The sequence below is a fragment of the Ceratotherium simum genome, chromosome 7 (assembly GCF_057802395.1).
Source record: "Ceratotherium simum simum isolate JZ-2026a chromosome 7, ASM5780239v1, whole genome shotgun sequence".
Lineage (NCBI taxonomy): Eukaryota > Metazoa > Chordata > Mammalia > Perissodactyla > Rhinocerotidae > Ceratotherium > Ceratotherium simum.
This window is the reverse complement of record NC_141906.1, coordinates 70,791,970-70,802,122: the sequence shown is the minus strand read 5'-3', so window position 1 is coordinate 70,802,122 and position 10,153 is coordinate 70,791,970. Positions and strand designations below refer to the sequence as shown.

At 56.5% G+C, this 10,153-nt stretch overlaps 1 pseudogene; it reads left to right on the top strand.

Annotated features, from left to right (window-relative positions):
• Window positions 1–8,435: 8,435 nt before the first annotated feature.
• On the top strand, window positions 8,436–8,834 carry LOC101406535 (ubiquitin-like FUBI-ribosomal protein eS30 fusion protein pseudogene; annotated as a pseudogene).
• The last annotated feature ends 1,319 nt before the right edge of the window (window positions 8,835–10,153 follow it).

The window sequence follows — 10,153 nt, the reverse complement described above, 5'->3', positions numbered from 1 at the left end:
CATAATTTACCTTGGCTGGTACTGTGGCATAAGAAGTTCCTTCACACTGGATTTCCTAAATGTAAGCCATACCCTATTTCATGTGACCAAATGTGATAATCAAGTAACAACTATTTCTTGGGTTCCTACTATGAGCAGGGGCCGATTTAGAGGATGTGGAAGGACGGTGCTTGCTCGGTTAGGAGCCGAGGATGGGAAACGGCACCAGGCTCTTCAAGGTACCTGCCGTCTGGGTGAGAGAGAAACAGGAATAGATAATCATCAACAGCAGGCAGGAGCTGGGAGCTAAACCCACCCACAAGAAGGCAGCATGGGAGGAGCCGACCGGGGATGCTCCCTGGGCACCTATAGGCCGCCCCTCACACTGACAAATCACATTGCCATCCTACTCATGTTCACACCCACAGCAACCCTTTCAGGCACGTGAGATTATCCCCATTTTACAGGTGAGGCAAGTGAGGCTCAGAGAGGTTAAGCGATGTGTTCAAAGTCACTCAGGGAGTGACACCAGGATAGGAACCGGGGTCCACCCGACACAGCAGCTGAAGCTGCCACCGCTTCCTGCTGGGACGGAAGGGCTGGAGGAGGAGGGCTTCCCAGGCTTCCTTGTGTGGCTCCAGCTGCACCTTGAAGGCTGGGAAAGGTGTGGGTGGGCAGAAAAGAGGAGGAGAGGAAGGGGCTGGGTTGAGATGTAAGGTGCCTGGTGTGAAGGTGGGCAGACATGGGGCAGAGGATCACGTCCAGAGGCATAAAGCGGGGGCCAGCGTGTGGGGCCTTAAACTCCAGGGTATCGCACAGGAACTCTATCCAGGAGCCCAAGGGGCCACCGAGGCTCTGGAGACCAGGTCACATGGCACAGATACCATCCTTTGTAGGAAGGCAGCTGTGGCAGCAGGTAGCCGGAAGCAGAGCCTGTAGGCTGCCCAGGGAGGAGGCTGTTACTGGCACCCAGGGGTGAGCCCTTAAAGCCCCCAGTGGGACAGTGGCAGTGGAAAAGGGAAGGTCAGACTGGGCGCAAAAGTGCCAAAAGAACTGAGAGGGCTGAAGCGATAGAGCACAGGAGAGTGGGCCAGGGGCGGCAGAAGAAGAGCCAAAGGGTCCAAGGGGCCCAGGCCACATGCCTGGGAGAACCTAGAGCTCTCTCCACAGGAGGGAGTCAAGAGGAAGGGCCGGCCCGGGGTGGGGGTGGTGGCACATCCAGGGTGCTGGTGCAGCCAGTCTACAGGCTGAGAGAATGCAGAACCAAGAATTAGTCAGACCCTAGACCCGGGGCGGGGGTGGGGAGCCAACCCATTCGGCCCATAGGGAGGAGAAAGTGTCGAGCTGACACTGGAGAGCATGAAGATAAACTGAGGCATGGGATGGGGAGCGGAGGGCTGAACAGCTTAGGAGCAACAAGTAGTAGTGCAAGAGCACTGGGGTGGGAGTCCAGAGGCCTCGGGTGTGGCTGCAGAGCCTTGGACAAGTCATCACACCTCTCCGAGCCTCAGTTTCTGGGGATCGATAATCTCTCCCTACAGGGCGGTAGTGCAGATCAAACGCTGTAGGGCCCTAGGAGAGACCAAATGAAGTAAGTTTTCTAAAAAGCACTTGGAGAACTGCAGAACTCAGTCCACATGGAAGGGACTCATAGTATACAGAAGTAACAAGAGACACTTCCTTCCCACACACACTCACCGCCACTGCCACCCCCACCAGCCTCACAACCACCGGCTCCTCGTTTTCCGAGTTTTTTCTCCCTCACCGGAGATAAGTCTCTCTGCCCTGCTTCCTTCCATCTTGGTGGGACTGAGACACGAGGGGCAGCCGAGGCCCACTCTCCAGCAGCCCCCGCGTCCTGGCAGCTGGGAGCTTCTCCCTAGAGTCTCTACTTCTCTCCCACTACGCAGAAGTTCCCTCTCCACCCTCAGGGAAAACCCAACTGGAAAACCAGACCCAGGGGCAGACCGGGTCTCTGGGAAGAACTTTCGGTGTTGTGGGGGGGGTGGAATGTCAGCCAATTATCAAGATGCCTGGGGAGTGGAAGGGGACATAGAAAACCAGAACCTCCTCCCAACCCGTCTCCATAACCCTGCCTTTTCCCCACCTCCCCAGAGCTCCCCCGACCAGCCTTGCCTCTGGCCTCAGAGGCAGGTCCAGAGGAGGACTGGGAATGGAGCTGGTGAGGCAGGCGGAGGGCGGTGGGCAAGCCCGGGCCGCAGCTCCCCCAGAAGGCTTACTCCACAAGACATGGGCAAAATATGGAAAATTAAACAAACCCAAACACTGTAATGTGTGCATATTAGATTAACTCTCCAAAGGGTCGCGACCTTGAGGAACACATCCAGCCAGTGAAGAAAATAATAAACCTGATTAATGATGGGGCATGAGCTGCAGCTTCAGCAAATACAATCGGCCTAGTGATGCCCAATGGAGTTCCAGGGTCTTTCTTCCTGGGACACAGCTGACCTCTCCAGGCCCCTCGTGCCCCATCACTAGAGCACAGACACACAGGGAGTAAAGCGGGACCAGATTTCTCTCTCAGCTGCCCACTGCCCACCTATACAGCCTCCAACCCAGGGGATACCACACCAGCTGCTTGCAGGTGCTTCTGGAACCGTCACTGCCACCCAGGTGACCCACAGGGAAAGTACAGGCAGTTGTCTTCATTACTGGCAGGGCTCAGTGGTCTTGGCCAGTCCTAGGGCCTCTTGTTTTGGTCTTTACAGATGCCCAATGCCTGGCAAAGGGGCCCGGTGGAGCCCAGAGCTCCCTCTCCTCTTTCCAGACAACCCAGTCCCTTGGAAGACATGCCCAGGAGAGCCACTGGAGGGAGGCAGGGAGGTGGCACCGCGTGGCATCACCAGACAACAGCACCAGGAGGAAGATGGCAGCATGAACTAGAGATGCCAAGAGCTGTGCAGGCAAAGGTCCGGCGGGGGAGAAGCTTGGCCGCATTGCCCCGCCACTGCCAGGCAGGCCGGCCAGAGGCCCAGGCCCAGCCCCCCACTGCTGCCTCCCACACCCCAAAGGCCCTCTGCCAACTCTCCCAGGGCTCGAACTCCTTCTCTCTCACTTTCTTCAGCTCAGGGGAGCCAGAGAAAGAGACACAGGTGCTCTCAGCGCCTTGAAACCCCTGTCCCAGCTGTCGCAAGCTGGCCCTCCACCCTGGCCAGGTCTGAGCAGCTCACGGTTCTGCCAGTCCTCACCGGGGAGAATCTCAATCAGCTCCCCTCCCCCTCTCCTCCCCAGCCCCCTCCCCCATCATACGCCCAAATGCAGGTCTCCAGAGTTTCTCCCTCACTTCCCACTCGGGGGAACTAGAGTGGGATGGGTGGGAACCTCGTTGGTCCAGGGAAAGAGGGTCATTTCTGATAGGACTCTGATCCCCCCAAAGCGAGACGGTGTGTAGGGTGGGGGGTGTGGTGTTGGCCCGAGTCCAGTGCAGGGGCAGGGGGCAGTCGAGGCAGATGGCAGTGAGGAAAGGGGGAAGGGGCTTCGTGGGATCCAGAGCTGCGCTGGGACGGGGGACTGCAGCCGGGGAACCGGGAACGGGGCGAGCCGAGAAGCGGAGGGTGACGGACGCGGTGTGGGGGAGCAGGGCCAGTGTTCGGAAGGGGCCGTCATCCCTGCAGGGGGCAGAGGCAGGGCTGGGAGTTGCACAGGGAAGGAGGAGGACCAGAGCGGGAGGACCGCGAGCCCGGGGAAGAGATGCGGAGGGGGGAGATGGGGATGGAGACTGGAGGAACTACGGGAGCAGAGCGGTGGGGTTCAGAGCCCAGTCTGGAGACACGGGCATCGGAGTGCAGGGGACAGGCTGGCTGAAGGCGGGAGAGGGGTGGAAGGGCGCCGGGGAGGGGGCGGGGGAGGGGGCGGGGGGCAGGGGAAGGGTGCGGGCAGTGGCCCCGGAGGGGAGGACGGGCGGAGACGTCAGAAGTAGGCATGCGGGCGCAGCGAGGGGCGCGCGCAAGGGGCCCGCGCGGATGGGACGCGGGGGGCGCAGGGGGGAGCGCGAGGTGCGGGCTGGGGGCGCCGCGGGGCCCTGCTCTTACCTGGGCGGCTCCGCACTCCGGGGCTGAGCTGGGGCCGGGCGCTGCTCCGCCGGCCGCCGGGCCGTTGTTTTCCTTTTTTCCTTCTTCCGCAGCAGCCGCGGCGGCTCCAGCGCGATCCGCCGGCAGCTGAAGGCAGAGTCTGTGTCCGGCTGCTCGCGAGCGGGGAGCCGGCAGCGCGGGAGGAGCGCGGCCGAGGCGCGGGGCGCCGCCCGGCGGGCAGCGCGGGAACAGCGGCGGGGCTCGCCGGCCGAGGGGGCGCCCCTTTGGGGCCGGCACAGCCGCGCAACCCGCACGCCCTCGGCGCCCGCTCGGTCCTTGCCCCGCTCGCCCCGAGCTGAGACGCCAGAGGAGCAGGGCGGCGGCGGGGCCGAGCGGCCAGGGGCAAACTTGCCGCCGCCCCGGGGGCTGCGGCCGAGCGGGAGGCGCGGGGCTGGGGAGGCGGCGCCGGGCAGGGGCGCGAGGGGCCGCGGGACGAGGTGCGGGCGCTGCAGTGTATGGACCTCAGGGGGACCCGGCGCAGCCCTCACCCTGCACCGCCCTGCGCAAAGGGGCAGCCCAGCCCGGCCCGAGGAGGGACAGCCAGGCCGGCTTCGGCAGGCAAAGGGCGCCTCCCGGTGGGGTTTTGGGGAAGAGCGCGAGGGCCGAGCGTGCCCTGTTACTAGACTGCGGCCTCGGTGGTGGCGAAGACAGAAAGCCAAAGGTTTTACGCAGAGAGAAAAGACCAAACTGTTCCAGGAGGCTGAAGAGAAACGCCTGCATTTAGTAGTTCCAGGGCACTATTTTGTGACTATAAACGTCTTGGGAGGAGCTGTTATCCTCTTGTCTCAGATGAGGACCATGCGTCTAGGAGAGGCGAAGGGACCAGCCCAGGAGCCCAGGGCTCCCAAAGAACACGGTAGCGAGTGGCAGGACCAGGAGGGAAGCCACGCTTTCTGACACGCGGTCAGTGCCCATATTTACACCACAGCTGCCCTCAGGAGGAGGCTGGGGAACGGGGTTGCTGGGGAAGGAAGCCCAAGGACATGTGACCTCCTCAGACATTAGTTCCTGTTTTCCAACGCACACGGTCTCTGTCCTGGGCAGACGATGGACTGATCACGGAGCCCTCCCACCTTCAACACCCGACCATCCGCACGCCCACACCCTCACCAGATCCTCTGTGAAGGGTTTGTCCCCCGAAATACTCGGTGGGTCTTAGGCATGAGAGGAGGGTCTCTGGACTGTAGAATATTCGTGGACACTGCATTCCCCAGGAAGGGTAAGCCACCCGCTCTTCCCACTTCTCTGCAACCCAGGCCGCAGGTAGGCATGTGGGTCACTATCTTCCCATCCCCCCTCCACACACTGGGCCTGATAAATGCTCCTCAGGGAATACATTATTTAGCACCGACTGTGTGCCAAGACTATATCACTTACACAAGTGTGTCGTCCAATAACATTCGCATCAACTTTGAAAGGTAGGTGTTGAGGTGACACTAACCCCATGTTCCGGATGAGGAAGTCTGCTAAAGATTTAAGATCACCTGTAAGCCAGCCACACCCTGGAACGAACAGGCTACATGGAACTAATTCCTGATTCCAGCTCTGTCCCCCACGCTGGGCCTCATTTGCAAAATGGACAGAAGGGCAGCAGAGGCCAAGCAGAAAGTACACTGGAGGAGTGGGGGGCGTCCCTGGGACCCTGGGCAAGCGACTCGACGACCCTCCGCTTCAGTTTCCACAGCGCTAAACATGAGGGGAGCAGACTAAATAAGTTCTAAAGTTATTTCAAACTCTGAAGTGCCACGGGTGGACCCCAGGCTCTTTTTATTGGAAGGATGCAAGATCAGCGAGACCACAGAGGCTTAAGTGTTTGGGAGGAAAAATACTATCTAAGTGAAACGCTTCACCTTATTCTTGTGTCTGGTGAGCTCATCCTATTAACAGGGAGGTGGGAAGGAGCTTTGGGCAAAGGTCAGAGGGACTGCTGATGGGTCTGGAGGGAGCCTTGGCAGTGGCCTAATGCAGACCCATTTCTCCCCTTCCTGCAAGGATGATTCTGACTTTCTTTCCCCGACCAAGGCCTCTGGGCCTAGAAGCAAGGAGCCCTCTATGCGTCAGATTGTGGCAGCAATGCCCGAGAAGCCCGCCTTCAGCCCCAGCCTGGCTGTCCCCGCCCACTTTCCTCTCTCTTCCTTCTGCTACCAGCTGCTGAGTTCTTTGGAGTACTCACTGCTTGCTCTCCACTTTCTTTGCTCTTGAATGTCAGTGCCACTTGTCAATCAAAATTTAATTCCAGGCAAGCTCAACTCCCAGCCTCAGCTGAGTATGGGGATGGGGTGGGGAGGTCAGTCGGATCATATTTGGATTCCACAGCAGGGGTATGTCCGAGGGCATGAGGCTGGCCCAGCTGAACTATCTCTGAGGCTGCTGCCTTGAATGAAAAGGCAGAAGCGTGGGGAAATGGGGCTCCGTCCCCTAGAACCTTTCTGCTGAAGCCCCCCTCACAGCCGGCTACTGTGCTGTGCTGGACAGACAGAGTTCAGACAGGGTGCTTGGGCACTCTGGTTAGGCCTCGTGGGTCTGAGCTCTTTGGTGGCTGGAGCCCAGAAAAGGGACTTTATTCTCCTGGATTTATTTTTAGTTCTTCCTTCTTTGTATTGCCTCAGGTGCGTCCACAAAGAATACTTGATCTGAAATTTACCTACTATGTCTTTTCCAAAGGTCTTTTTGAAGGTTCATCACAAGTTCATAATGAACCCACTGCATAAATGGGGCCAACTGAGGCACACAGTGACTGGGTGACTTGTCCTCACTTCGCTTAGTGGCACATGCCATCATGTCACTGTCTCTTAGAAACTATTGCAACAGTCTTCTAACTGATCTCCCTGCCTGTAGGTTGGCTTCCTCCAACACATCCACAAACGGCTGCCAGAGTGATGGACCTAAAACAAGCTTTACAACTTCAAGCCCTCGCTTAAAACTCTTTCACAACCGCATGTGGCCTATAAGGTAAAATTGAGTCCAAAACTCCTTAGCACAGCATATAAGCTCCCTGGTTACTTCTCCTGCCTCACCGCCCTCTTCCCCTACTGCCCATCTCATACTCCATCAACACCAAACTGCCTACCATCAGTTCTCTGGTCCTCTGATTTTATGCTCTGTGCCTTTAACACACTGAATCCTGCCTGGAATCCCCCCTCCCACCCACATGCACCCACCCACAGGTACACAAGTTCATATTTACCTTTCAAAACTCAGTTTAGGAATCTCCTCCTACTAGAAGTCCCCCCCCCACCCATCTGGTCCTTTCCCAACAGAATTACTACTCCCGTCTCTAGAATTCCCTTGCACTTATTAGAGCTTATGGTCACTTGTTTCACGTCTGCTTTCACTAGCAGACTGCGAACTTGTTCTCCTGGGTTTATTTTTAGCTTCTCCCCTCTTTGTAGTTGCCTCAGGTGTATCCATGAAGCAGAATACTTGCTTTTTTTTGTGTGTGAGGAAGATCAGCCCTGAGCTAACATCCATGCTAATCCTCTTTTTGCTGAGGAAGACCGGCTCTGAGCTAACATCTGTTGCCAATCCTCCTTTTTTCACCGCCCCGCAAAGCCCCAGTAGATAGTTGTATGTCATAGTTGCACATCCTTCTAGTTGCTGTATGTGGGACGCGGCCTCAGCATGGCCGGAGAAGCGGTGCATCGGTGTGCGCCCGGGATCTGAACCCGGGCCGCCAGTAGCAGAGCGCACGCACCTAACCGCTAAGCCACGGGGCTGGCCCAGAATACTTGCTCTTAAATTTACCCAGCGTCTCTCTTCCAATGGTCCCTTTGAAGGTTCATCACAAGTTCATAATGAGAGTATGGACTTTAAAAAATGGTCTACACTAACAGCACCGTGCGTGGTCTAGTAGGTGCTCAGTAATGTGTTGAATGAATGAACCAGCGTGGAGTAGGGTTAGTGGGGTCTGTGTTCTGGCAAATCACATCTGCTCCTGTCGTTGGCCCACGTGAGTCAGGTGGAACTGCCCACCCGGCACCGTGAAACCCTTGGTCCCGCTGAGCTTGAAGCCTTACAGTCCTAAGCTGCAGCTGGGGTTCACATTCGAGGGACTGAGGTTGAAGGAAGCAAGAGCCTGACTGAATGTCCTTATCGCCCCACAGTGTTAACAAGCAGCCAGCCTGCCAGAGGACTACACTCAGATCCACGTTAAATGAAAATAATCCTCTCTGTCCTTCCTGCCACCTGTTTGGGGGATAAATGGTTCACTCCTAAAGGAGGACGTCTAGCAGAGCCAGTTTAGAAGCAGAATTGAACTTAGAAAGGGAACTGGCACGCAGCAGGCCACGAAGACGCGCGCCCTCACTCCCTCCTCTTTCTCGACTCCATCTTCGCGGTAGCAGCAGCGGTGGCCGCGGTTCAGTCGCCAACATGCAGCTCTTTGCGCCCAGAAGCTACACACCCTCGAGGTGACCGGCCAGGAGACGGTCGCCCAGATCAGGGCTCAGGTAGCCTCATGGGAGCCAGATCGCTCCAGAAGACCAAGTCGTGCTCCTGGCAGGCGCGCCCCTAGAGGGTGAGGCTACCCTGGGCCAGTACTGGGTGGAGGCTCCGACCACTCTGGAAGTAGCCAGCCCCATGCTTGGAGGTCAAGTCCGTGGTTCCCTGGCCCGTGCTGGGGAAGTAAGAGGTCAGACTCCGAAGGTGGCAGAACAGGAGAAAAAGAAGACAGGCCTGGCCAAGCGGCGGATGCAGTAGAACCGGCACTTTGTCAATGTTGTGCCCACCTTTGGCGAGAAGACGGGCCCCAATGCCAACTCTTAAGTTCTTTGTAATCCTGGCTTTCTGTAATACAGCCACTCACTCCAGTCAAAAAAAAAAAAAAAGGGAACTGTTGCCTGATTTTTACTCCTGCCTTAAAGGATGCAATAGGCAGTAGTTTTGCCTAATGCCATTGTGGCCAAGTTTTAGCAGAGAGCAAATACATACGCATGTGGGTTTAGATGTACACGGTCTCGACGCCTCTTAACAGCATATTGCTCAGCCTTGCTGGCTGCAAAGACTATATCTCATGTTAAGAAGCCCACCTCCACTGAACAACTCTGTTATAACACAACACAGCCCACTCCCCCCAACACCTATCTCCATTTTATTAGCCTAGGCATAAAGAATACCACTCACACTGAAATGAGAATGAAAACTGAGATCATCATTGTTTAAAAATACAACCTGCCTCTAATTCTGCAGCCCTGCTCTCATTCCTGACGTGAGAACCTAATTCATTCCCAACACTTGTCTGGTTTCCATTTACTACTTTGCAGAGGGGATAAGCCGCCATGGCAATTAGTTCTTCTTCAAGAAATCTTTGGTGCCTATTATGTGCCAGGCACTGGAGACAGAATAGAAAGCAAGACGGATCCTGGGCTTGGCCTCCTGGAGTCCACAGTCAAGTAAAAGATATCACAGAGATAGTGCATTCTCCTTCTAATAGTTTGGTTCCATCTAACATCGGGTATTTTCTGTATGATATTTCATATACAATTAACTCCCTTACATGGTCACAGTCTAGGCTGGCAGACTGGGTCAGGGTGGGTGGCAGACTTCAGGGGCATGTGGTTTATGCAATTCTAGAGTTGGGCCCGAGGGCCTTGAGCACTCACTGGCGTGGGTACACACCCAGAATTCTCAGTCTGGATCTTCTACAGGCCTACACGTAGTGGGAGGCCTGCCACTCTGGCTGCACCTGTGTGGGAACGGGGGGCAGTGGCATTCAGCCGCACAAGTAAAGGCTTGTAGCCGGTACCAAGATAGTAGGGGGACCATGCTCCCTTCTAAAGCAGCATTTTACTAGTGATGGGCTCTAGGCGTCCATTCCGCCAGTCCTCACCTGATCTCACAGTTAGTCTAGGCAGGTTCCATGGCACCATGTTATAGAAACAAGCCACTCAGGAAGGAAGTAGCAAAGCTGGGTTAAAACTCAGGGCTCCTGGCTCCAGGAGGGAAGCACGCTGCGTGAAGGATGCTGGTCAAAGATCACTGTGGGGAGGGGGTAAACTCGTTTAGGTCAAATTGGGTAAAATGTGAAGCAAGGAGTAAAGAAGTTGCATTTTTTCACCCTTTCACTGTTTCCTTCTCAGTCTCCA